Source organism: Megascapheus bottae, chromosome 3 (assembly GCF_031878675.1).
Source record: "Megascapheus bottae isolate mThoBot1 chromosome 3, mThoBot2.hap1, whole genome shotgun sequence".
In the NCBI taxonomy this organism is placed as follows: Eukaryota; Metazoa; Chordata; class Mammalia; order Rodentia; family Geomyidae; genus Megascapheus; species Megascapheus bottae.
Genome location: NC_143511.1, coordinates 55,978,763 through 56,000,866, shown reverse-complemented (window position 1 = coordinate 56,000,866; position 22,104 = coordinate 55,978,763). Strand labels below are relative to the sequence as shown.

Below are 22,104 nucleotides of genomic sequence, written 5' to 3'. Positions count from 1 at the left end.
ATTTCTTTAAAGAATGACATTGGGATATTGATGGGTATTGCATTGAATTTGTAGATAGCCCTTGGCAAGATTGTCATTTTCACGATATTGATTCTTCCAATCCAGGACTATGGGTGGTTTTTCCATTTCCTCAGTTCTGCTTTAATTTCCTTTTTCAGGGTTTTAAAGTTTTCATCAAAAAGGTCCTTTACATTCTTAGTTAAGGTAATTCCTAGGTACTTTATTTTCTTTGAGGCTATTGCAAAAGGAGTTGCTTTCCTGATTGTTGTCTCGTTCCTCTCACTGTTGGCGTAGAGGAAGGCAGTTGATTTTTGAGGGTTAATTTGTCATAATCAGTAGAAACCTTGGGCTCTCATAGCAGAGATTTGCAAGAGAGCAAAACCTTGATACAAAAGGCCATATAGTAGGACACTAAATATAAGGATCTCTAGGATATGGAAACATAAGCCATATAATGAGTGATTGTTGTTCTTATGGTACTATGTTATCTCTCATCTCTTTTGCGGTCCCTTTGTTATCTCATATTGTTACAGTATGTCACTTTGTTACCTGATATATTGGATACATTTGTATTTGGTTATTTGAAATTGGATAGGGAACGGGGGAAAACAAGATGAGGGGTTGGGGTGGGGGGGAGAGAAATGGGGACCAAGACATGTGAAAGGGTATCAATGTTTGGGAGTTAATGCACCATCTATCTGGCAAATATTATGTAAACCTTCTATTAATTACAATAAAAAATACATGAAAAAAGACTTTGTGGGTCATATTGTAAGTCAATAGTTTGAACTCCAATGAGAAACAAAAGAAATTCTATTTCTATGATACCCTGCTCCACTTGAACAGATGTCTCAGCACGTAAACTTTTTGGGGGGATATTTAAGGTTTTTACATTGGAAACGATTCATATTTTCTTAAAGAGATTAAGTAACAATTAACAATCACACACACACACACACACACACACACACACACACACCAGCAACCACATTTATCCTAGAACAATAAATGAAAAAGCATTTCCTAACATTTTTACCATGAGTTCTTTCTTCTTCCAAAAAAAATTACTGAACTGGGCAAGTGGGTCATTGCTTTTTTGAAATTTGTCAACACACTCACCAAGTGTGTCGCTTTATCTCCTCACTAAGAACACTTGCATGTTGGCACTCATTCAGAAAAGCTCTCATTCATCTTACTGTCAGTACTCTTCTTGGAATGGAAGCTATACTTTGTCTTCTTGATGTTCAGAAAGCTTTGGAAAGCCTAACATCAACTGGCAGAGAGTTGAGGCGTGTTACACAGCATTCAATTTAATGACAAATTTGTGTGTGTGTGTGTGTGTGTGTGTATGTGTGCGTGTTTTATGCTATGTTGCTGAATTTAGAGTAAAATGTCACCACAATGTTTTAAATTGGAAAGGTTGATGTACAGAGTGGTTACAGTTACATAAGTAACGTAATAAATACATTTCTTTTTGAGCAGTGTCACTCCCTCTCTCATTCCCCCACCCACTGAACTGCTCTTCCAGAGTTGTAAAGTTTATTTCTAACATACTGTCTAGTAAGTATCACTGTTGCATTTGTTTTTCAGAATTATATTCTATGGAGAGAATTTGGTAAATATAAAGACAAGAGAGAGGGAATATCAGAATCCATTGTTTAAAGTAGGTTTGCAGCTATAACATTTCAAGATAATCAATGTTTGTTTAATTTAACCTGCTTTGCTCTGCTATGAAGTCCAGAATGTGGTATCATCACTTGAGGATATTACTGATTTAGGCTTCAAATTATATTATCATACTTTATTAACAAAAACACTTGAAAATGAAAAGCACATAAAAGCGATATGTTCTGATATATTAACATCTGACACTATGCAAATCAGTTCAAATTTTAGTGAACAAAAATAATGCTTATAATTTTAGACAAAAGAACACAAAGCTTAAACACAATCATAGAAATTTAAGGACCAAAATAATATTCCAATGAATTAATCATAAGACAGAGAATTTAAGTAAACAATTATGTGTAGTATAAAATACACAACTTTTAACCTGAATATTCTTTTCTCCTTGGACTCAACCAAAGTTCTCTAATTATTATCTAGTCATATTGCCACATAGACAAAAGAGAACACTTCCTTCTGTCTGTATATAGTTCCCGTGACTGACTGAAGACTGGGTAAAGATATGCTTAAAGGAATTTTGAAACATTCTTCAGATTGGCTTTGCCCCATCTTCATGCTACTCTATTCAATGATTGAAGTTTCTGAAAACTTCTTGGATAAAAAGTGATTTAGGGAATGTATTAAATATCCAATGATCTTTGGTCAAACAAAGTCACTCTACAAGCTGTCAATTGTTAATGACAGATTTTTCTTGAGACTGTATTTTATGTAAGTCATAAAATGACTGACAACTAACCCCAATCCTTACTGATCTATGTTTCAGAGAAAATAATAAATGAATAAAATAATCAAAATAATTATAAAATTAGAATTCAGGGTTCTTTACCATTGTCAAATTTAAGTTCAAAATTACAATGAAATATGCTTCTACCAGTAGTCTGTTTCAATCTATATTTTACTTTCTGTGTATAAATAGTTATTCTATAACTTAAACTTGGTTCATTTGTGATTCATTGTTTTCTTTTTGCTTCAACCTTACATTGTCAAAAACTACATCTTTGGAAAACCAAGCCCAATCTTTATGGATTTCTTTTTACTCTTTCAGTTTAGAGAATCTCATTTCTTTACACTCATAGTCCTATCTTTATGGTTAAACAAGCATTTGTACTTAACACTTACTGCCTTAAGACTTTTTTTTACAGTGTTCTTGAGGTTGATTTGAACTTTTTATGCATCAATTTGTATTTGCCATTCAGTCCTTCCCAAGTCCTACTTAATAACACTTCACCAGTGAAAATAAACAACCACAAAAATAACAGCACATCCTTTTCCCTTTTTATTATTCTTTAATTTCTTATTCTGGAAAAAGGGGACTATTTTTTAAAATATTTTTTATTGTATTTAATAAAAGGGTTACATGATATTTGCCAGATAGAAGGTGCATTATTTCACATACATTGATACCCTTCCACATGTCTTGGTCCCCATTACCCTCCCCTCCCCCCCTCTTGGTTTTCCCTCCTTCCCTGTCCAATTTCAAGTAAGCAAATACAAATGTATCCAATATATCAAATAACAAAGTGAGATATTGCGACAGTATGAGATAACAAAGGAACAGCAAAAGAGATGAGAGATAACATAGCACCTAAAGGACATCAATCATTCGTTATATGGCTTTTGTTTCAATATCCTAGAGGTCCTTTCAATTAGCTTCATACTATATGGCCTTCTGTATCAAGTTTTTGTTCTTTTGCAAATCTTTGCTATTAGAGCCCAAGGTTTCTACTGGTTATGATGAATGAGGGAAACCATCGAGCCTTGATTCTTTTCGTTTCCTACGTAACTCATGTGTTTAATCAATCCTTAAATTCTGTTTCTTCTACCATTCTCATTTCTCTGGAGTCTCTTTGCCTCATTCCACATCTGCATTCATTGTCATAATTCAGGAAACATTTTCCATGGCTAATTGGCCAAGTTTAATCTCCTTCATTCTTCCTCTAACTTGATCTTATGGGAGTGAATTGATTAATGTCACAACAGGCTTCCAGTTCACTCCTCCAGGCTCATCTATCTACTCATGTTTTTTTTCTTCTTCATCGCTTTAATAGAGCTGCTAAAACAAAATGCCACATGATGGGTGAATGAAAAAGCAGAACTTTATTTTTCACTGTAGACTGGAAGTCTATAGTTTAGATGGTCAAAAGGACTGAGGCCTATTATTCTGAAGCTCCTCAACTTGGCTTGCCCATGACTGTCCATTTGCTGTTGTGTCACAGGGCTGTTGCTCTATAGCCCAGCAGCTGCAATATCTCTCTGACTGTTACTGATTTTTTCCCATATATTTTTATTGTAATTAATAGAAGGGTTACATTATATTCACCAGATAGAAGGTGCATTACTTTGCAAACATTGATACCTTTTCTCATGTCTTGTTACTCTATTTAATAAGGATAACAGCCACATGAGATTTCAGGTCATCCTAATGGCTTCCTTTTACCTCCATTGTCTCTTTAGAGGTCTTGCCTCCTCAAATAGTCATAGTTGGAGATGCTAGTTGTTAGCTTTGTTAAACTTCAGTCTGAAATCTCTTAGAAGTTGCTACAAGTAAAACAAATTCTCTATCTCTATCTTCCTGTAATACCATTTCTTGTACCTTATATAGATTTATGCCTCTTTGTATATTCAGATTTGTGCCAATTTTTCCTATAGGAGGTATTTACTGTACCTCCTTCTTATATCCACTCTTCTGCTTTATCCTTCATAAAAATGATTCAGAGGGTTATAGTAATCAGATTTCCATCACTGTTGCATGATACCTGGGACCGACAGAAAAAATTATTATAAACAGGAAAATTTATTGTGGTTCATGATTTCAGTCCATGATTGATACTGTTTCCGGAAGAGAAAGACTCCTCCTCATGTGTGACAGGTAGCAAAGAAAGAGAAAGAGGAAGAGCTAATTTCTCAATCTGCCTTTTTGGGCATAATCTTAATAAGCTAACTTCCTTTTACATGTTCCAGTTCTTAATGTTCTGTCAACTACCAATGACACCACAGGTCAATGACCAACCTCTTTTCATATGGTCCTATGACAGACACTTCTGTCCATTCAGCAACATCTTCTTGTATGTTTCTAAAACACTCTTTGATTGAGTTTGGAATAATTCAAACAACAAGCCACTCTCAGAGCCAGAATTCCAAACCAAGGTATCTAATATCAAAGACTGTAGACTAGTCATTTCACAGAGATGCATTTGTGGTAAATGTTATAGTTGTTGGACTTATCTGGGGGGGGTATCAATGGTTGTTATCTAGATAATAACACTAAGCTCATCTTTCAACTGCCACTCTGATCAACAATTTCTTAGGAGGTTTCAAGAAATAAGGAAATTTTAATTGTGTGGAAATAAAAAGCGTTCTATTGGTTGTTTCATGCCATTTCATGAGCAAATTAGAATGGTATTCTGAAATTTTCCATAATAGCTTATCAATCTACTGATTGACAGACTGAGAGATGGTTGGAAACAAGAAGCATGACTTCTATATAAGAAATGAAATGGGCTAAAGTTTCTGTAAAAAGAAAATAATTTTTATATTCTCTTCTGTCCATATTACCTTCTCTGATTTCCTCTGTTGTTAAAAGCATGTCAAAAATAGTCACCAGGATACCCACTTACCTTCAGAGGATGGCAAGTGGAAAATTACCAGCACCCAGTAACACACATTTCAACTGCTTAGAAAGACATTTATTCCAACTCTATATTTGGTCTGTGTTTACTTGTTGCAGTATGTATTTTGAGTTGAAACACCAGCACTGAGGCTGAATTTTAAGCAAGTGATATAGTTGTGAACAATACAATGTAGTTGAAAATAGTAGGGCGAGTTAAAGTCAATGTGCCATAGTGTTTTTAAGCAATAGATTCTGTATCTAAATAATTCTATATTAAATGTCAGTGAGTCTGAGGAGTCGATCCTGCTAGTGTTGATCATTCACAGGAGGATGAGAATAATACTGTCTAACTCGTGGAGTGATTGTAAAATTAGATAATCCATATTTTTTTTCACTTAGGAACTATGTGTCATTTCTAAACTGGAAAGCCTATGTTGAACAGTAAGGACAGCTTCCTACCCCTACAAACCTTCTTAGAACCAGAATCGATCCTTATAATATTGTTTAAAAATCTTGGCTTTGGTTAGAGACACCCAAGTTTCAAATCCTGTCTGTACAACCAGCTTGCTCTATGATCTTTGCAAATTATGTTCTTTTGTACAATTTTTCCTCTCACTCATAATAATTAATTGGTTAGTTATCCATATTAAATCAATCAAACAATGTAGTCCTCTTAGAATATACCTGAGAGATGACAAGTCTATAACTGGCCGTGGCTATGGCTTCACTATGCCATTATTTAAAGTCAGAAACTTTTGAGCTGTTTTACAGTATTGTAATTTTTGAATAAGACTGAAATAAATATGAAAGCAGAAGCAATATCAGTGGAAGCTGAAGAATTCCAAGGGTTCAAACAAGGGGTTCTTTAAACATGGGTCTGCAATTCTCATCTTCCTGCAACAGATAAGTCTCCCTGTCCCCAAGGAGATGTGTTGAATGAGTGGTTGAATCATCCATATCATTAAGTAGAAACAAAGGAACCCCTATTCAACAAAGCTGTTTATGAACATTGTACTACTAGATCAATGTCACTGCTTTCAGTATCTTACTCCTTACCTCACTTTTCTTCATTTTTAGGTTATGTGTTGCATTTTAGCCATTTAACACGTACTATATCATATATATCATATATTTATTATGTTATATATTATATTTTATATATATATATATTGTATCTTGATCTGTGTCATTCCTTCAACATCGTCATTCCCGCCCCCTTTGGCCAGCCTCTTCCCTTATTTTTCTCAATTCTGTAGTTCAGGCATTGCTTCCTTGCCTGGGTCCTACTCCCTTCTCACCTTCCTTCTTCTACTCACCCCCCCTTCCTTCTTATGGAGACCCATTTCCTGGTCCTTTTGATCTCCATTTTATAATTCAAAGTTAGACAGCATATGTCCTGTTCTCCAGGGAGTTACAACCCAGTTACAATCCTGATGCTATTCTTTGTAGATACTCCTAATGGAAGAATATTTCAAAGACAGGTTCCTTCTTCCAGGTGAATATTTACCCTGACAAATATCATCTGTTTACTCAGAAGAGTTCCAATTGACAATCAGAACTAATAAACTCCTATTCTGAGCTAAATGCTCCAAAAATAAACCCATATACTGAAATCCTAACACCTCGTATAGCAGTACTTAAAGATGAGTCATTTGGAGGCCAATTAGTTGTACACATAGGTCATGAAGGTATGACTTTCATGACAAGATAAATATGTTTAAGAATAAAAATCTCTTTCCTCCTGTTTCTATACTGAAAAGAAGGACATATAAGGACAGCGTTAGAAAGAGCTGTTTCTAAAGAGAGAATGAGAGCCACAAACAGGAATCAAATAGGCTATTACCTTGGCCTTAGATGTAGCCCCCAGAGCATGAGAAATAAACTTTTGTTTAAACTGTAGGTAATAAACAGAATGCTGTTTTGCTAGACCACACTAAAGGTATTTTACTACAGTTTCTTCCTGGTAAAGAGAGTGAGTATACAAATTCACACTTTTTATCACTATTTACTCAAAAACAAAAGTACCTTGAGTAAAGAAAGATTGTGTATGTGTTAATTTTGTGGTTTTTGTTTTAACTAGTCCTGATCCTTGAACTCACTGTCCCTGAACCTTTTTGTGCTCAAGGCTAGTCCTCTACCACTTAAGCCACTGCACCGCTTCTGTCTTTTTCTGGCTAGCTTATTAGAGATTAGAGACATGTGGACCTTCTTGCCTGAGCTGACTTGATCCTCAGATCTCAGCTTCCTGAGTAGCTAGGATTTCAGGCACTAGCCACCTGGCCTGGCTATGTTTCTTTTTAATGTAATCCCATCCCCCCTCAGATACTTTTTTTGTTCTTTAAAAAAATAAAACTTTCTCATAATTCCCGAATTTAAAAATGCATAAAAAGGCCTTCCTCTCTGAATAATCTTAATGATAGCTAGAAATAAAATATAATCTTTCTCTTTTTATCTAAAAAATTAAATTACAGAAAATTTTCAGGCTTCCTTCACTTGTAACTTCTCAAAATGCAAGCAAGCAGGGGCCACACCAGAACAATGCTGTGGTTATTTGAATTGGGAGGTGCCAATGGGGCATGGAAAGTTCTTGGCTCTGACAGTACTTTGGGTTTCAGTACTGCCCTTTCCATTGTATAAACATGGAAAAGTGAGGAGGGTGGAGAAAATTCTTTGATCCTGAGCTTTACTTTGTTGTTGTTGTTAATTGTCAACTATTTTTCTTTATAAGAGCAATGTAGAAAAAGGCACTACTAAAGGTGCTTTTATCTTCCTTTTGTATAACAAATAACAAATGAGAGTTTCATTTTTTGGAAGAGCCAACAGTCATTTGTGGATTGCATTCTCAGAAGAGGAGTAAAGTAACTGCTTCCTGAAGTGATATGGTAAGTACTCAGGCTTTTACTTTATGAAGGGAGCTTAAGTATCAATACCAGGATGCATATTTAGTGTTCCTGCTGCTTACAGCCTTGTAAAGTAAAATGAAAGATAAACAAAAGACCACCCCTGGCTGGTCCATGACTTTCCATAACATTATCAAGCATTGATGGTACCCTTGGAATATAAACTCAGTGGATATTCACATTTGCACATATGTTTCAAGAGAGTTGAAGAGTCAGACAATGATATGCAAGTGAACATAAACTGAGAAAGGAATTTCAGCTCTGAACCATGTTGGAGAGGAAATGGCAGACAGAGCAGCTAAACTGTGAATTTTTCTTGATTACCGTTCTGAAATTCATGTCTCACAGTCTAGGAGGACATTCAATTGTTAGTCCATCAATGTAATCAGAAACCGTAAGTGAAAGATATTTGTTGAAAATCCTATCTTATAAGTAAGTCTTATTCCCACTTCACTTTAAGTGCCAGGCAAAGGAATCCATTAACTAGGAATAAGTGTTCGAATTCAAACCTTGAGGCCAGCAGACAACGTACAGATTGGCAGGGAGTTCAGCTGTTCAGTACCAGCGCTGCAATCAGGTCATTGTCCAAAGCACATCTCGAGTATCAAACATCAAATAAATAATAAAAAAAAAAAGTCACTCCCGGAAAACACACACACGGAAATAAAAACGCCTCTCTCCTGTGTTGATTTCATCACTTTTTCATCTCACCAGAAAGTTCTGTTCACTTCTTCCCCATAGATTTAGGGTTTCACTTCAAGTTCTTTAGGTAAAGATGTGGAAGAAAAGTCCAGATGTTGGGATGGCACGCTCCGGGGTCGTTCCACCACCTTGGTTGCTGAAAGCTCCCCTTGGAAATCTCAATGTTCTTAGCTGCCAGTAGTTCTGCTCTTACCAACACACGTTTTCTCCTGTGCACTAAATCCTCCTCTTGCTGTAGTGTTTTGACACTCTATCTCCACGGGTCGGTCGGCGGTGCTCACCCTTCCTCTCCCTTCCTCACACTTAGCCAACTTCCAACTTTAAGATCAGTTCCCAGGCCCAGGGTTCCCGGGCAGAGAAGCGAGGGTGGAGAGCCAGGAGGAGTCCTGCGCTGCTGCGCCATCCTGCAAAGAAACCCCGGCGATGCCTCTACGCCGCACCGCTGGCAGGTTATTTTATTTGATTTGATTTGATCCTGCTGGAAAATCCAAAGCCTTAGAGATTTGCAAAGACCCCTGTGGGCCCCGGTGGCACTGCCGTCCCTACTTGCATTGGAGAAATAGAGGGACAGGAGGGAGGCTCCGCGGCTGAAGACGCTGGGAAGACTTCGCGGGTCATCAAAGCGCACCGAGATAAACAAACAAACGAACAAAAAACCCACAAAAAACAATGGCCCCAAGTTTACTTTCTATACGCAATTAATTCCTACAGCCCAGTAACCGAAAACTTTGACAGGAAAGATCCTTTTCAGAAGGGGGGGGAAAAAGCGAGATTTCTGGACCACCCCAGGGCTCCAGAGAGAGAATTTTTTTCCGGCTGGGAACACCGCACGGGGCAGCGACCAACGCCTGGGGAGAAGGAGGAGCTGGGACTCAGGCCTTCCCTGCCGAGGGCTTGGAGGGGCTGGGTCTCGGGACTCCTCATCCCTCCCCCTTTCCCGGGCAGTGCTGTTCACCTGCTACCGTCCACTCTACAATATACGCGGAGACGCAAAATGAGCCCCGACTCTAGAGCCAGCCAAGCACCTCTTCCTGGGAAACGCCTCCCCACCTCCTTTCAGCGCCACCCGGCCAGCTCCTCGGTGGAGACGCCACCCGGGAGCCGCGAGCAGGAAACGCAACTGGAGACGAAATTGGAGCCAAGACACGCGATGGAGGCCCTTCTATTCTAAGGACCTCGGGGAGCCCCAGCGCGCCCTGGAGAGCCACCGCGGACGCTCCAACCCTCAGCCGGCGGCCGGGCGGAGGTGGGCTGGGTAGCGGGAGGTGGGAACCTCCTAAATCCGTCCTCGGGGGACCTCACTCTTGGAGGGAGGAGGGGTGGTCCCCAAGGCCAAGGGAGATCCAGTCAAACAGCTGCCTGCAAGGGCGGAGTCAGCCACTGGCGGAGCTGGACGCGTCGGGGCGCGAGTCCTGGCGGTGGCTGGAGGAACTTGCCAGGAGAAACTGCTTGGTTGAGAATCTTCTAACCAGAGAGGAGTGTTCGAGTCTCTCCCTGGGGGAAACGTGGCTTTTCACTCTTCCGATTGTTGCCTGTGTGGTCTGGGGGCGGCAGACCGCGGGGCTGGGCGTGCGTGTTGCTGCGCGCGCTCGTGTGTGTGTGTGTGTGTGTGTGTGTGTTGTGTGCGTGTGTGTGTGTGTGTGTTGTGTGCGTGTGTGTGTGTGTGTGTGCGCGCGCGCGCGCTCGGTGCATGTGTGTGAAGCGTGTGAATGCGCGCAACGCCGGGACCCAGCAGCGGGCGGTCCGCCTGCCGTCCCTTCCCGGCTCCCTGCCCCGCGCGCGCCCGCAGTCTGAGCCTGGCTTGGGGACACCGGGGACACCTCCGCTCCAGGGCAAAGTTTCCTCCACGCGGACTCCTCCTTGCCAGGGCTGCGCCAGAAGACAGGGGTGCCGCCGGTGCGCCTCGGGTGTGGAGTGACTCTCCTTCCACCTCCCTGCTTGCCGGCCACCTAACCCCAACGGAGCTCACATGCTCCCCGTGAGCCCGGGGGAGGAAAGGCAAAGCGAGATTTTCCCAGAGAAAAGAGAAACAGCCGTCACCACGACGTGGGGGTTTGTGTCGGGGGCAGAGAAATCCGTTCCTTCCCCGCCTAACGCCGGCCCCGGACGGACCAGCTTGCGGGGAGAAGACTGAATCGGCAACCAAGTTGCGGGGTCTGGGAGGTTCCCGGGCACCTGGCACGCGGTCCTCGGCTCCCGTTCCACCTGCGGGAAGGTTTCCAGGCGCCTCCACCGCGACCATTTTTTTTAAAATTCTTTATTTTTTAAATGCCATCCCTCCAGATCTCTTTGAAAGGAAACATAAATAAATAAATAAATCGAATACATTTTTAAATTAAAAAAAAAAAAAAAAGAAATCCCGGCCGCTCAGAGGACTAAGGAAATCCACGCAAGAGACCCCTGGACTCGCGTGCGCTGCATCCTCGCCTTTTTGGATTCTTTTTTTTTTTAAAGGACATGAAGGGGAATCCAGAGCGCCTCAAGGTAAAACACAGCAAAACCGCTTTATTATTATTATTATTATTATTATTATTATTATTATTATTATTATTACTATCATTGGAAGGGATTGGGTGGTCTCCAGTGAGAAGAATAACTTAAAATAAAGGAGGTCGGGGACGGGGTGGGGTGGAGGGAGGTGGGGGATGGAGGGGTTAAACCAAGTTATGGCGATTCCCCCTCAACCCCCAGGTGTCAGCGCACAATTGCACAAGCCAGCAGGGCGCAGGGCTCTGGGCTGACCGTGCCCGCTGGAAACCCGCGGGTGCGCCTCTTCCCTCCATCCCTAAACACTTTGCCATCCTCTGGGAAACCCAGATCTGGGCTGGGTGGTTCTGCCTCCCTGTGTATTTATTTAGTATTTCTTTATTTGGGGAGGGGGAGAATTTTTTTTCCCATTAGCACCGCAACCCCAGCCCCTCGTTGCCACGGAGAGCTCGAGGCTCGGGGAGAAGCAGCTCTGGGCGCGGGGTGGGGTAGTTAAGGCGGGGAGCAGACGGACAGGTGCATCCTGTCCGGTAATTTGCCAAGGCCCGCACAGCCCACGCTGCTGCTGCCACTGCTGCTGCGGCCGCTGCCGCCTGGCCCGGCTCCCTGCCAGCCGGCATCCGGAGCCTGGGCGCAGCGGGTCGGCTGCGCTTCCCTCCGCGTCCGCCAGAGGCTCCCAGCGGGCGCCGCCGAACCGTTGGGTGTGGGGGGCACCAGGCGGCAGCCGGGGCGACCGCGCGCGGGGAAGCCAGCGTGCCCGCGGGGTGGCAGAGCCGGCGCGGCCGAGAGAGGTGAACCTGGCTGGTCTGGAGACGTGAGCTTCCCCCCGCCCCGCCATCCTCCATCCCCCAGTCCTGGTGCGCATCCCGGCTGCGCGTGGAGGCGCACGGACGCCGGTCCGAATCCAGGCTGAGGTGTGGAGAGCTGTGCCCTGAGCAGGAGCCCGCTTCGGGGGGGTGAGGCGACCCCTTCTCTGCGCCCCGAGGTGAGCCCAGGGAGGCGACGCTCTCCTCTCCGCCCCTCCTCCCTACCCCTCTCCCCTGCCCAGGCTCATCAGGCTCAGGTGGGAGGGAGTGGGGAGTCGGAGTGATTTTGTCTGCATCCACGGTGCTCCCCGGACTGTGTTCCACCCGATCCCTATTTCCTCCTCCTTTCCCCAGAATACCAGCTGGCTTTAAAGGGAAGTTTGTCTTGCATATAGTGATTGGACTGGTCTAGGTTGCTGGGAGGTGAGCGGGATATGGGGAAGGGGGGTGGTTATTCGTCGTGAAGTCCTCACGGTCCCCTCCCCAGTCGTGGTGGATGGGAGTGCCATACTCCAGGGATGGGGTGTGATGGAGGAGAAGGGGCGCCACACCCTCTTCCCCACCCCTGTGCCCTGGTCTTCCTCTGGTGAGGAAGTAGCCCCATTGAGAATTGTAGGGATCTTCCTCAAAGGGTTGGTTCTGAGCACCCAGCCAAACAGCTGAAAGACTTGGGAGAGAGATGAGAGGGGGAAAAGGATGAAGAGTGAAGGGAGGCCTTGTAGGGATTCAGGAGGAGAAGGGAGGGTGAAGTGAAGCTCGTGTGTGTGTGTGTGTGTGTGTGTGTGTGTGTGTGTGTAGAGGTGGGGGTGAGTGTTTGAAGATGGCCTTGAGTTCAGATCATGTGAAGAAGTCGGATTCATTTCACACCGTCTTTGACATTAAAAGCTGGATTGTTTAAGTGACTAACAAATGTAATGTCTGATAGGTACTGCCTTAAACAGGGTGGATACTGAATGCAGTGATGGTTGTGTCTAAGCAATAACAACAAAAAGCATAATAATAAGAATAATAGGTCTCGTGGTCTCTCTATTACTGTGTGATTACTGTGCTGGCTGTCAGACAGTCAACGGCGTATGTGTTTCCCGTGTGCTGTGTGGTTTGTACATATCACAAGTGTTTATTTTATACTCTGGGATATAATTTTGAGGGTTTTTAAAAAGGTGGCTATTAATAACTCTTGTGATATGAAACCTATTTGAGAACACATCATGGAGACCAAAATTGTATTGGGTCTTGGAATATGTGGAAAAGCTGAAGATCAGGCAGTTGCAAGATATTGGGACATGTGCTGGAAGATATATATATATAGTTTTTTTTTCCAAAATGAAGTAATGGTTAACATCCTAACAGGAGACCTTCTCTAATAAGTTATCCTCATCATGGAGTAGTGTGGATTATTACCAGTGCAGATGGAGTTTGAAAAAGGGAGAACACAACACTACTTCCTGCTGAAAGCCAGGGAAATGTGGTGTGCTATGGTCAGGTATTTCTCCTTAACATTTTAAGGTGGAATGGGCTGAGTGTTGATAGTGTAGGAAGTGGTTTGCGTGTCATTTATGTGTGAGCCCATTTCTTACTTGATTAAAGTAACTAGGTAAATTAATATATTTTATATGTCAAATTGCAATTTGGTAGAGATGGAAATAAATAGTTGTATGGATTTTTTTCCATCTCAGAATATCAGTTAACAGGATCTCAGAGAAAATTTCTGGAAAGATTGTCACTCACATATTGTGTTGTCTAAAGCTCTGGGGGAGGGGTGGAGTATAAATATTTTACTGAATTCTCCAGGCCAATGGATTGCTCATAAGGCACTTGATTTAAGAAATGTTGTGATAGGAAAGCCATAGTTATCTACTTCTATACACATACTTTACTTAGGTGTTGAATTGACAAAGCAAATACATAGTGAAGAGTCTAAAATACATTTCTAAAAGCCAGGAGAAGATCTGCTGGGATTAAGAATATATGTGATGTATAAATCATAATCCTAAAGCTGCGTTGCCATCTCAATTCTGTTTTGAGATTCCATTTCTGAAGATGTTTCTCTCTGCACCCCCCTTCTGAAAAATGATTTCAAATGATACCAAACAGGACCAGGAATATCATGAACCTGAAAAACATTTGAGTCCTGTGAAACTTGATCTCAAGAATAAGAACTGATTGGAAGATGCCACAAATTAATTGGCTTGGTGCTCCAATTAAAAACTGATTATTATCTGGCTCTGGTAGTCATTAGGGTTGATTTCATTTCGTCTCTAGATATTCTGTGAAAGGACTGTAGGTGGAAATGTTTTCCTGTAGAACAAGGAGAGGAGGTCACTACATGCAAGCCAGATTGTCAGTTACTGACTCTTCAGTTTTTTTTTTTATCCATAAGACAACATATTCGATTGAAAAAAAATCAACTTTCTAATTTTACATGAACATTTCTCTCTCTTTAACAGTTCTAGCAGCCACTGGGGGCTCCAGTTTTAATTTTGATAAGGAGATATGTCAACAATATCTTTTTATACTTTAAATGTTACTTTGGTATTAAGACTTTTGAACACTATTTAAGCATAGACTGTTCTGTTTCCTGAAAGAAAATAAATTGAGACTTGCAAAGGTAATTGATCAGGAAATGAACGATGAATAGGAGGAACAGATGAAATCCAATGTAACAGACATACCTGTCAGGTCGCATTTACCTTTATAATTTGTTCTTTTAACCACCATTTCTTTGACCAGGCCTTTTTTGGGGGGGGGATATTTTTTTCTCCCTTTCTTTCCTTCCCCAACCTATTTCTTGCAGAATGAAATGCATTCTGATTTGTAATTATTTAACAATAATCAGTGCATTACTTAATTTTTAAGTAGGAGCATTAATGTTTGGATTTTACATCAAGAAAATCCCATTATAATGAGATTTTAGAGGAGGCTCAGCTAGCAGTTGGTTGTCTAATAGTGGCTTTTGTTTCGAGGATATAGAAAGACACAGTCATTGTAGATAGATTGAATGCTTAGCAACATGCTGCATTTGTATGTTGAGAGACTTACATGTAATTGCTATTTGTGTAAGGCAAATTGGCCAGTGTAATTCACATGGGAAATATTCATATTAAGAAAATAGAGGAATCACACTTTGTTCATGTATATCTGTTCAGAAATTAGTAACTTGTGTCTTAGAAAACCTTAGTTGATTTCAGTAAACATTATTTTCTATTGCTTACCAAGAGTGATAAAAGGAATACACTCATTGGATACAGTTGCCAAAAGGTTCTTTAATGTCCTGAGGTAGGAAGTCCTTGATTTAAAAATCTCCCAAGAGAGACTGACTTGGTGACACTGGGAAGCACCATAGACAAGCAGTAAAGAAGTACTGGAGTGGACCTCAGAAGATTTGAATTGTTACATGTCTCTTTTGACTAATAGTGTTGCTCTCAGAATGTTCTCTTATTTTTCTAAGGCTTAATGCTTTGTTGTTGTTGTTCTTGGGCCTTGAGCTCTGGTCCTGGGCGCTGACCCTGAGCTCTTCAGCTCAAGTCTGGCACTCTGCTACTTGAGCACCACTTCCTTAATTGGAGATAAGAGTCTCCATGGTCTTTTTTGCTTGGGGCTGGCTTTGAACTGCGATCCTCAGATCTCAGCCTGTTGAGTAGGGAAGATTACAGACCTGAGCCACCAGCACATGGCTAAGGCTCAATGTTGGTTGCACTACTACAGAAAAATTTATATGTGGTTATTCTATTTTGGGGCTTAAGATGTGTTTATTTGTGGTTTGGAATTTAGGAAAAAGAAAACTTTCAGGGTCCATGTAGATGCCAGATAGAACATTTTAAAAACAGCAAATGAAAAACATTTAAAGAATACTTGGAAAATATCATATTAATTGAAGTAAGCCAGACCCAAAGGAACATAGGCACCATGGTTTCCCTCACTTGTAATAATTAATATATGTCTAGGATAGCCCTAGTAGATGATCACAATAGCCCAATATCTATGTGCTTATGACCATATGGGATGATGCTAAGCAAAATGAACTCCAGGATATGAAAACAAGAGGTTTACCTTTGGATTGTTGTTTTCAGTGAAATATGTAAAGTTATTTCTTTTCTTTTTTGTTTCTTTTTCCTATGGGTTATCTCTTGTTGTTATTGTATCTGACTGGTACCTGGTGTATTGTTTATACGTTTATTTGTTTATTCAAATTAGGGAAGGGAAGGGGAAAAACAAGATGATGAGACAAAGGACAAAGGATGAACCAATATAGTAGTGATATTCACAAGATAATATGTTGGAAATGAACTTTACAACTTGGGAAGGCATGAGAGAAAAATATGGGCAGGGTTAACAATGTTCGGGAAGTAATATACTAATTACCTTATATTACCCTGACAATAAAATTTTAAAAAATTGTGATTTCGGCTGGATGCTAGTGGCTCAAGCCTGTGATTCTGCCTACTCATGAGGCTCGGATCTGAGAATCATGGTTTGCCAGACCTGGCAGAAAAATCTGTGAGACTTCTATCGTTAATTAACTACACAGAAAACCCAAGAAGTGGGGCTATGACTCAAGTGGTATAGTGCTAACTTTGAGGAAAAATTAACCACTTGTATTTTCTGTAAGGAGATATTTTATGTCCCCAGTAGGAATATATTCTCTTATATGAGCAATTAATACTTGTTATAATAATCAAATTTAAGTTAGCACATACATATGAGGGATGACACTGTCATTACTATGTGAGAAACCTGAGTTCTTTTGAAATAAATATGAGGACATAAAAAGAAATAAAGAAAAGTAAAATACTTCTTAATAAGAATGATTCAATAGAATTCTGATTTTATCTACTATCAGACATTTTCCTTCTCCTCTTGTATATATCTTTCCTTGCTTCACACATATGATGTATTTGATATTATGATAAGTATATATAGCAATATATCTTCCTGTCTCTATCTTTATCTATTTTCCACCAATAACAACTATTACTATATTCATTTAAAGTGGGCACTGAAATTTCAAAAATAACTGAACTTGTACAATTTATCTTTACTCAGTAGTTTAATCTATGGAGTGAAACACAAACTTGAAAATTCATTTGTCCTATTTTATTTCTGTGACTCTAATATCAAATCATATTGATTATAAATTATTTTCACCAAGTAAGCCAGTGAGAATACAGTACATGTTAATGACTCATAGATCTAGAAAAACTTAAAAGCCACAGTTGAAATAATTATGCGCTCTTTTGATAAACTGTGAGGCCTACTAGGAGTGGAAACTAGAATATTGTTATTTTTCTTAATGGAATCACTAGTTAATAGTAAGAACTGATTCTTACTACTAGTTACAAGTGTAAGATGAATACCATTTCTTGCCTAGAATTTTGGAGTCATTGGCAAGATGATTCTTTTCACTAAAAACTCTTAAGACTAAATACAGATCTAGGAACTTAGGTTAGAAACATATTGCCTCCTTGTTGCACATATAATAGAACGCAATACCAAAGTGCCTATAAAGAGAGAATTATTGTCTTTTCAACAGTCATAACCAGATTTCAGCATGACAGTAGTCTATGTAGAAATCAAATACATTTTAGTTTCTGGATGTAGCACTATACAGTTCTTGAAATGGATTCTAAGTTGGACTGCATAAGAGGGTTTTCTGTCCTTATACAATTCCATTCTATTATAATGCAACTATGGTTAGCTGCAAGATATCTATCTAGTAGCCAGCATGAAGGAAAATAATTAGCATAAAAACTGTATTGCTCCTAGGGTACTAGAAGAGCCTAAAAAATAGGATCCTGTGAAAAATGTTGATTTTTGGAATGATGAGCTTCATTGTTCCAACGGAAATAGCTTCCATCTTCTTCGATTTCATTGGGCTTTGGCTTGTCAATAAATGCAAAAACTATCTATGCTTTATATATTCTATTTTATACTTAGAATTCTCTCTGAACAATCATGAATGAATATATCCTATGCATGAAAATATGCACATATATGCTATGCATCCAACTATGCATACGTCTATGCATAAATAAATGTGCACACATATATCCAACTACTGACATTGTAAACTGACTACATCGATCTCAAGAATATTTAAGGGCATTTTATTGTGATATTTCTACACCTGTGTACAATATATTCTCAACAATACTCCCATCCACCACTCTCTCTTACCCTGCTCTTCCTACTCCTCTTTCTTACATTTATACTTGCTAAAAATATATTTTGACAGTTTCCATCTCCTTCCACACTTAAAAGCAAACTCCCTCTTGCCAGTAAACAGAAGTGAAATTTAAGTAATTACTATTGAAATACCTGTAAGATACATATGTGCCTAAAAGTTGGCGTACATTTTTCTTTCACGGGTGTATCCTCAGAAATATTGTCTGCATCTACATGGATACATTAGATGCAATCAAGAAGAAAGAGATAATTCTGACTCCTTATATTTGAAAGGAATTGTGGTTCAAATGTTCCACACAACATCCCTTAGTAAGTGGTTAAACAAATAATGTATGTCCACTCAGTAGAATCTCATTCAGAAGTGTGAGACCATGTATGATATTCTTCTATTTTAATAAATTATACAGATAAACATGCCAGTAGAATTGATAGTAGGTTGATGATTGCCTGGAACTGAGAGTAGGAATACTGTGTGACTATAAATGGTTGTTAAATGGACATGAATAGTCTTTTTTGGAGGATGAGGGAGGACAGTCATGGAAGTATTCTATAATCATATTGTGGTATTTTGAAGGCTGCACAAATACATAAATTTCCAAAACTCTTTTAATTGGTCAATTCATCAAATAAAATTTATGACAGATAAATGTTCTAGAAATGAACTGTTGACAGATACCAAATTCAGACTGAATAAATATCTCCCCATGAAATAAATGTAGACACAAATGAAATCACTAATAGGAATTCCTCACTTTTCAAGGAACTCCTTAGAAGTGAATTATTTGTCAAATTATCCTTAGAAATTGATTATTACACAGATAACAATACCAAGGAAAGGTGCAATAAGAAAACAAAGCCATGCACTGGTGGCTCATGTCTGGAAAGTTTTCCTAAGAATCACAGTTTGAAGTCAGCCCAGGAAGGAAAGCCTGTGAGATTCCCATTTCCAATTAACTACCAAAAAGCCTGATGTGGAGCTGTGTCTCAAGTGACACCAGCCTGGAGAAAATAGGGACAGTTCCCCTGGCCCTTAGTTCAATGCTTAGTACTGGAACTGAAATAACAACAACAACAACAACAATAACAACAACAACCAGGACTATACTTGTTGTCTGTGTGGGCCCAACATTATTATACAACTTCCTTAGACATAAATATTTATAGGAGTTAATACATCATGAGGCTGTGGAGTTTATTAAGAAAAACAATGTTAAACCAAAAGGTTCAAAAGAAAGTAAAATGTATAATCATTACACTAGATATACAGAATTTGCTTTTTCTTGAAAAAATATAGGCCAGCTGTTGTGGTGGTTCAGCTGTTCAGGAGATTTACAGAAGTGGACAGTAGTTCAAAGCTGGCCCAGACAGAACCATGAGATCTTAATCAAAATATAACTAAAGCTAAAGGCCTGGAGGATTATCTCAAATGTAGAGCTCCTGCCTATAGTTAGTCAATGAGTTCAACTCCAGAACAAAACAAAATTGAAATAAAACAATCTACTAATGAAACCATTCATTTTATGAATGCCTATCCAAGGCTTTGTGCCTTGGAATTCCTGCATCTGCAATAGTCTGTCTTTTCTAGGTCATAAGGGATAATGATTCACTCTTTTAAACACTAGCCTGCCATCACATTTTCAATAAACTCCTTCAGAGACTCAGGGCACAATGCCATCACCTGCCTTTTACAATACATATGCATTTGGAAATGTTGGTATTTTTGTTCATTGCCCCATGTATATCTTTCTCAAATGGGATCCAAGTGTTAGAAAACTTTTCTCCTGCCTCACTGTTTTAGAAATTTGAGACATAGTTCTCATTAACTATTCCTAGAATGTATCAAAATGTGCCTTGTAAAGCACTTGGTTTTGCATTATATTCTAAACCATAATGGTATTTCAGATTTGGTTGCTAGTTACTGCACCTGAGCAATGTCTTAATCTCTTGAAATGTTAGTTTTCTATGTAGAATGGCAGTCATACTGTTTTTTGGTTTGTTTGTTTTGCCAGTCCTGGGGCTTGAACTCAGGGCCTGAGTACTGTCCTTACACAGCACCACTTCCACCTTTTTTTGTGTATGTGGTACCCAGGAATTGAATCTAGGGCTTCATTCATGCTAGGGATGCATTCTACTCCTAGGCCACAGTCCTAGACCAAAATGTAGTTCTTGATGACAGGAAAATCACAGATATAAATAACTTACAATTCCATAACTGTACTAAGGAGCCATTCCTGTACCAAGCAGATAATCAAAAGACATTGATACAATTCATACAATAAATTTAAAATGCAAGTAATTGCATACTTCTATGAACTAAATGAACATTTGTACAGAAAAGCAAAAGAAAACTAATGAACTTGAATTTTCACTTCTAATGGATTTACAGTGTTGTTTTATAATTTATTCAGATCTTTATCTACTATGCATTTCATTTTATAGATTATTGAAGGATAATAGTAGAAAGACAATTGTAGGTTAAAAATCTCATTGTATGTGACTGGCTAACAACCTTAATGTAGTTATGTATTCTCTGAATGAAGTTGTTAAACAGGTCTGTAACTATTAGAACTGTTTTCTAACAAGTACCTGTTTGTACCCACTCTTCAGATTGCAACCAGCATATTTAAAATAATCTACATTTCCCTGTAGATTTTGAATGCCTTCCTTTTCCAAGGACCTACTTCCTACTTTCTCCTTTGATGCTGTCTGTCTTAATGAATGAGGAAAATTCAAGGATCAAATGGTTACTGATTTAATGATAGTTTGCTTCTGGGAGAGCCACTGTTAATGTGATCTGATAGCATAAGGGTTATTACTCTTTGCTTAAATCTAGTTTGTTGGAAATAAATTATGTTCTTTTTTCTCTCTCCAAGATTGCTATTTGGCCAGTGTTACAGAATCTAATCAAATTTTCTGCCATTCATTTTCTTGTGATGGATGATTTTCCTACATGTTTTTGACTGAAGTAAGACACTCATAGCATCCTTATCTTTAATTCTAGTTTCATGCATCTTAGGAAAAACTCCAGGGTAGTTTTAACTTGATTTCTAAACTTTTTTACTCTTGCAGTAATAGCTTTTTATTTTAATGCTTCGGAAATTTTCTGGGTTCTATGTTCTGTTTTACTCTGGTATTCTAAAGGCATCCTGTTTGCTGTGCTTTTATTTGAAGTCACTTTGAAGTCTTATCCTCCCAATTATTTTCTCCTTGATCTTAGCATTCACTGAAATGTATCACTCATCTAGTACACATTTTTACATGTGTGCTTCTTGTTTAAGAAAAGTAGCTTCTCTCCCTTTCACTTCTATTCTTCATTCAAAGCCACTCTATGGCACGAAGTCTGGTATTATGAATGGAATTTCAGATAGGCCCCATATTTTATTGTGTCACTCTTTTAGAATCATATGAAAAAAATGGTAATTTCCTCTATGTTCCATTCTTCCAGTTTGGAAATTCGAAATGTTGACATGTATCCCAATTTAGTTATAGCCTCATTTAAGCTGGCGACTTATTTGGAAAATAGGGAAGTTGATCAGATTTTCCTGCAGCTTTCTACTTGACCTCCATGCTTGCTACATCAGATTTCTCCAGGGTTGAATCTCAGAAAGTTAGGGAAGGTACAGAAAGACTTGACTGGTTTCAGTATAAACCTGTAATAAACTTCCTTTAGGCTTGGCAGATTCTTTCTCATTTCCAGTATTTCTTGGATTTACCTTTGTGGTGGGGTGGT

General features: G+C 39.5%; 1 protein-coding gene across 1 annotated transcript in view; it reads left to right on the top strand.

Moving 5' to 3' along the window:
• The first annotated feature begins 10,699 nt into the window (after nucleotides 1–10,699).
• Lingo2 (leucine rich repeat and Ig domain containing 2) overlaps nucleotides 10,700–22,104 on the top strand; it is a 1,035,214-nt gene continuing 1,023,809 nt past the window's right edge. The window contains exon 1 of the mRNA XM_090330081.1: nucleotides 10,700–11,382. The gene's annotated coding sequence lies outside the window, so the exon portion shown is untranslated. The remainder of the gene's footprint in view (nucleotides 11,383–22,104) is intronic.